We start from the raw sequence: 7,403 nt of genomic DNA on the forward strand, positions 1-7,403 counted from the left end.
ACTATAACAGGCATGACAGGAAAACAAATGAAGACATAACTAAAGAAATGGCAAAAACACTACAGGATGACCTCCAATCTGTAGTGGAATGGGGACAAAAATGGATGGTCACATTCAATGCTGCCAAGACTAAACTGGTTTCCTTCAATAATTACAAGAAACCTTCTCTGCCACCAATAGCAATGGCCAGTGACTCCCTATCTGAGAGTACATCTTTCAAACTGCTGGGCCTAACGTTCACAGGAAACATGAGTTTGAACAATTATATTGAAAACATTGCCAGGGCTGCTGTGAAAAAGGTAGGCTCTCTCTACCATGCTAGAAAACTACTGACACCTGAAATTATCCTATACCCCTATAAGGCCACCATTCGCCCATGTATGGAGTATTGTTGTCACATTTGGGCTGGTGCATCTGCTACTAGTCTCTCGCTCCTTGACAAGGTTCAAAAGAGAGTCGCCAATCTGATAGGCCCTGAACTGGCATCTAAGCTTCAGCCTCTGTCCCATCGACGAAACGTTGCATCCCTCTGCCTGTTCTAGAAGTATTTTAATGGTGTATGCTCTGATGAACTGCAGACACTTGTGCCCCCACGACGTAGACACGCTCGACAAACCCGACAGGCAGCTAAATCCCACCCCTACACAGTAGAGATCCCTAGATGTAAAAGATCTTTCTACTCCAGTAGTTTCTTCCCCAGAACCGCTAGACTCTGGAATTCCATTCCAGGATCCTGCTTCCCCAACTGTACTGACATGCAGAAGTTCAAGTGCAATAGGATTCTCATCTACTTTTATACTTACTCCTCACCTTGTTTGGAATTAGAAATTTTCAATTGAATACACGTTGACTTGCATTGGTCTATAGGATTCTCATCTACCTATATCCACATCCCCTGTTGTTTGGAATTAGAAATTTTCAATTGAATACACGTTGACTTGCATTGGTCTATAGGATTCTCATCTACCTATATCCACATCCCCTGTTGTTTGGAATTAGAAATTTTCAATTGAATACACGTTGACTTGCATTGGTCTATAGGATTCTCATCTACCTATATCCACATCCCCTGTTGTTTGGAATTAGAAATTTTCAATTGAATACACGTAGACTTGCATTGGTCTATAGGATTCTCATCTACCTATATCCACATCCCCTGTTGTTTGGAATTAGAAATTTTCAATTGAATACACGTTGACTTGCATTGGTCTATAGGATTCTCATCTACTTTTATACTTACTCCTCACCTTGTTTGGAATTAGAAATTTTCAATTGAATACACGTTGACTTGCATTGGTCTATAGGATTCTCATCTACCTATATCCACATCCCCTGTTGTTTGGAATTAGAAATTTTCAATTGAATACACGTTGACTTGCATTGGTCTATAGGATTCTCATCTACCTATATCCACATCCCCTGTTGTTTGGACTTAGAAATTTTCAATTGAATACACGTTCACTTGCATTGGTCTATAGGATTCTATTCTACTTTTATACTTGTTCCTCTTCTTGCTTTTACCTAGAAATTTTCAATTGAATACACGTTCACTTGCATTGGTCTATAGGATTCTATTCTACTTTTATACTTGTTCCTCTTCTTGCTTTTACCTAGAAATTTTCAATTGAATACACGTTCACTTGCATTGGTCTATAGGATTCTATTCTACTTTTATACTTGTTCCTCTTCTTGCTTTTACCTAGAAATTTTCAATTGAATACACGTTCACTTGCATTGGTCTATAGGATTCTATTCTACTTTTATACTTGTTCCTCTTCTTGCTTTTACCTAGAAATTTTCAATTGAATACACGTTCACTTGCATTGGTCTATAGGATTCTATTCTACTTTTATACTTACTCCTCTTCTTGCTTTTACCTAGAAATTTTCAATTGAATACACGTTCACTTGCATTGGTCTATAGGATTCTATTCTACTTTTATACTTACTCCTCTTCTTGCTTTTACCTAGAAATTTTCAATTGAATACACGTTCACTTGCATTGGTCTATAGGATTCTATTCTACTTTTATACTTGTTCCTCTTCTTGCTTTTACCTAGAAATTTTCAATTGAATACACGTTCACTTGCATTGGTCTATAGGATTCTATTCTACTTTTATACTTACTCCTCTTCTTGCTTTTACCTAGAAATTTTCAATTGAATACACGTTCACTTGCATTGGTCTATAGGATTCTATTCTACTTTTATACTTGTTCCTCTTCTTGCTTTTACCTAGAAATTTTCAATTGAATACACGTTCACTTGCATTGGTCTATAGGATTCTATTCTACTTTTATACTTGTTCCTCTTCTTGCTTTTACCTAGAAATTTTCAATTGAATACACGTTCACTTGCATTGGTCTATAGGATTCTATTCTACTTTTATACTTGTTCCTCTTCTTGCTTTTACCTAGAAATTTTCAATTGAATACACGTTCACTTGCATTGGTCTATAGGATTCTATTCTACTTTTATACTTGTTCCTCTTCTTGCTTTTACCTAGAAATTTTCAATTGAATACACGTTCACTTGCATTGGTCTATAGGATTCTATTCTACTTTTATACTTGTTCCTCTTCTTGCTTTTACCTAGAAATTTTCAATTGAATACACGTTCACTTGCATTGGTCTATAGGATTCTATTCTACTTTTATACTTGTTCCTCTTCTTGCTTTTACCTAGAAATTTTCAATTGAATACACGTTCACTTGCATTGGTCTATAGGATTCTATTCTACTTTTATACTTGTTCCTCTTCTTGCTTTTACCTAGAAATTTTCAATTGAATACACGTTCACTTGCATTGGTCTATAGGATTCTATTCTACTTTTATACTTGTTCCTCTTCTTGCTTTTACCTAGAAATTTTCAATTGAATACACGTTCACTTGCATTGGTCTATAGGATTCTATTCTACTTTTATACTTGTTCCTCTTCTTGCTTTTACCTAGAAATTTTCAATTGAATACACGTTCACTTGCATTGGTCTATAGGATTCTATTCTACTTTTATACTTGTTCCTCTTCTTGCTTTTACCTAGAAATTTTCAATTGAATACACGTTCACTTGCATTGGTCTATAGGATTCTATTCTACTTTTATACTTGTTCCTCTTCTTGCTTTTACCTAGAAATTTTCAATTGAATACACGTTCACTTGCATTGGTCTATAGGATTCTATTCTACTTTTATACTTGTTCCTCTTCTTGCTTTTACCTAGAAATTTTCAATTGAATACACGTTCACTTGCATTGGTCTATAGGATTCTATTCTACTTTTATACTTGTTCCTCTTCTTGCTTTTACCTAGAAATTTTCAATTGAATACACGTTCACTTGCATTGGTCTATAGGATTCTATTCTACTTTTATACTTGTTCCTCTTCTTGCTTTTACCTAGAAATTTTCAATTGAATACACGTTCACTTGCATTGGTCTATAGGATTCTATTCTACTTTTATACTTACTCCTCTTCTTGCTTTTACCTAGAAATTTTCAATTGAATACACGTTCACTTGCATTGGTCTATAGGATTCTATTCTACTTTTATACTTGTTCCTCTTCTTGCTTTTACCTAGAAATTTTCAATTGAATACACGTTCACTTGCATTGGTCTATAGGATTCTATTCTACTTTTATACTTACTCCTCTTCTTGCTTTTACCTAGAAATTTTCAATTGAATACACGTTCACTTGCATTGGTCTATAGGATTCTATTCTACTTTTATACTTGTTCCTCTTCTTGCTTTTACCTAGAAATTTTCAATTGAATACACGTTCACTTGCATTGGTCTATAGGATTCTATTCTACTTTTATACTTACTCCTCTTCTTGCTTTTACCTAGAAATTTTCAATTGAATACACGTTCACTTGCATTGGTCTATAGGATTCTATTCTACTTTTATACTTGTTCCTCTTCTTGCTTTTACCTAGAAATTTTCAATTGAATACACGTTCACTTGCATTGGTCTATAGGATTCTATTCTACTTTTATACTTGTTCCTCTTCTTGCTTTTACCTAGAAATTTTCAATTGAATACACGTTCACTTGCATTGGTCTATAGGATTCTATTCTACTTTTATACTTGTTCCTCTTCTTGCTTTTACCTAGAAATTTTCAATTGAATACACGTTCACTTGCATTGGTCTATAGGATTCTATTCTACTTTTATACTTGTTCCTCTTCTTGCTTTTACCTAGAAATTTTCAATTGAATACACGTTCACTTGCATTGGTCTATAGGATTCTATTCTACTTTTATACTTGTTCCTCTTCTTGCTTTTACCTAGAAATTTTCAATTGAATACACGTTCACTTGCATTGGTCTATAGGATTCTATTCTACTTTTATACTTGTTCCTCTTCTTGCTTTTACCTAGAAATTTTCAATTGAATACACGTTCACTTGCATTGGTCTATAGGATTCTATTCTACTTTTATACTTACTCCTCTTCTTGCTTTTACCTAGAAATTTTCAATTGAATACACGTTCACTTGCATTGGTCTATAGGATTCTATTCTACTTTTATACTTGTTCCTCTTCTTGCTTTTACCTAGAAATTTTCAATTGAATACACGTTCACTTGCATTGGTCTATAGGATTCTATTCTACTTTTATACTTACTCCTCTTCTTGCTTTTACCTAGAAATTTTCAATTGAATACACGTTCACTTGCATTGGTCTATAGGATTCTATTCTACTTTTATACTTGTTCCTCTTCTTGCTTTTACCTAGAAATTTTCAATTGAATACACGTTCACTTGCATTGGTCTATAGGATTCTATTCTACTTTTATACTTGTTCCTCTTCTTGCTTTTACCTAGAAATTTTCAATTGAATACACGTTCACTTGCATTGGTCTATAGGATTCTATTCTACTTTTATACTTGTTCCTCTTCTTGCTTTTACCTAGAAATTTTCAATTGAATACACGTTCACTTGCATTGGTCTATAGGATTCTATTCTACTTTTATACTTGTTCCTCTTCTTGCTTTTACCTAGAAATTTTCAATTGAATACACGTTCACTTGCATTGGTCTATAGGATTCTATTCTACTTTTATACTTACTCCTCTTCTTGCTTTTACCTAGAAATTTTCAATTGAATACACGTTCACTTGCATTGGTCTATAGGATTCTATTCTACTTTTATACTTGTTCCTCTTCTTGCTTTTACCTAGAAATTTTCAATTGAATACACGTTCACTTGCATTGGTCTATAGGATTCTATTCTACTTTTATACTTGTTCCTCTTCTTGCTTTTACCTAGAAATTTTCAATTGAATACACGTTCACTTGCATTGGTCTATAGGATTCTATTCTACTTTTATACTTGTTCCTCTTCTTGCTTTTACCTAGAAATTTTCAATTGAATACACGTTCACTTGCATTGGTCTATAGGATTCTATTCTACTTTTATACTTACTCCTCTTCTTGCTTTTACCTAGAAATTTTCAATTGAATACACGTTCACTTGCATTGGTCTATAGGATTCTATTCTACTTTTATACTTGTTCCTCTTCTTGCTTTTACCTAGAAATTTTCAATTGAATACACGTTCACTTGCATTGGTCTATAGGATTCTATTCTACTTTTATACTTGTTCCTCTTCTTGCTTTTACCTAGAAATTTTCAATTGAATACACGTTCACTTGCATTGGTCTATAGGATTCTATTCTACTTTTATACTTGTTCCTCTTCTTGCTTTTACCTAGAAATTTTCAATTGAATACACGTTCACTTGCATTGGTCTATAGGATTCTATTCTACTTTTATACTTGTTCCTCTTCTTGCTTTTACCTAGAAATTTTCAATTGAATACACGTTCACTTGCATTGGTCTATAGGATTCTATTCTACTTTTATACTTGTTCCTCTTCTTGCTTTTACCTAGAAATTTTCAATTGAATACACGTTCACTTGCATTGGTCTATAGGATTCTATTCTACTTTTATACTTGTTCCTCTTCTTGCTTTTACCTAGAAATTTTCAATTGAATACACGTTCACTTGCATTGGTCTATAGGATTCTATTCTACTTTTATACTTGTTCCTCTTCTTGCTTTTACCTAGAAATTTTCAATTGAATACACGTTCACTTGCATTGGTCTATAGGATTCTATTCTACTTTTATACTTGTTCCTCTTCTTGCTTTTACCTAGAAATTTTCAATTGAATACACGTTCACTTGCATTGGTCTATAGGATTCTATTCTACTTTTATACTTACTCCTCTTCTTGCTTTTACCTAGAAATTTTCAATTGAATACACGTTCACTTGCATTGGTCTATAGGATTCTATTCTACTTTTATACTTGTTCCTCTTCTTGCTTTTACCTAGAAATTTTCAATTGAATACACGTTCACTTGCATTGGTCTATAGGATTCTATTCTACTTTTATACTTGTTCCTCTTCTTGCTTTTACCTAGAAATTTTCAATTGAATACACGTTCACTTGCATTGGTCTATAGGATTCTATTCTACTTTTATACTTGTTCCTCTTCTTGCTTTTACCTAGAAATTTTCAATTGAATACACGTTCACTTGCATTGGTCTATAGGATTCTATTCTACTTTTATACTTGTTCCTCTTCTTGCTTTTACCTAGAAATTTTCAATTGAATACACGTTCACTTGCATTGGTCTATAGGATTCTATTCTACTTTTATACTTGTTCCTCTTCTTGCTTTTACCTAGAAATTTTCAATTGAATACACGTTCACTTGCATTGGTCTATAGGATTCTATTCTACTTTTATACTTGTTCCTCTTCTTGCTTTTACCTAGAAATTTTCAATTGAATACACGTTCACTTGCATTGGTCTATAGGATTCTATTCTACTTTTATACTTGTTCCTCTTCTTGCTTTTACCTAGAAATTTTCAATTGAATACACGTTCACTTGCATTGGTCTATAGGATTCTATTCTACTTTTATACTTGTTCCTCTTCTTGCTTTTACCTAGAAATTTTCAATTGAATACACGTTCACTTGCATTGGTCTATAGGATTCTATTCTACTTTTATACTTGTTCCTCTTCTTGCTTTTACCTAGAAATTTTAGGATTCTAATGAACGAGATTATTTTACAGGATGATTATTAATTTTCAATTGAATACACGTTCACTTGCATTGGTCTATAGGATTCTATTCTACTTTTATACTTGTTCCTCTTCTTGCTTTTACCTAGAAATTTTCAATTGAATACACGTTCACTTGCATTGGTCTATAGGATTCTATTCTACTTTTATACTTGTTCCTCTTCTTGCTTTTACCTAGAAATTTTCAATTGAATACACGTTCACTTGCATTGGTCTATAGGATTCTATTCTACTTTTATACTTGTTCCTCTTCTTGCTTTTACCTAGAAATTTTCAATTGAATACACGTTCACTTGCATTGGTCTATAGGATTC

The sequence above is a fragment of the Euprymna scolopes genome, chromosome 46, assembly GCF_053919585.1.
Source record: "Euprymna scolopes isolate OS-2025 chromosome 46, ASM5391958v1, whole genome shotgun sequence".
In the NCBI taxonomy this organism is placed as follows: Eukaryota; Metazoa; Mollusca; class Cephalopoda; order Sepiida; family Sepiolidae; genus Euprymna; species Euprymna scolopes.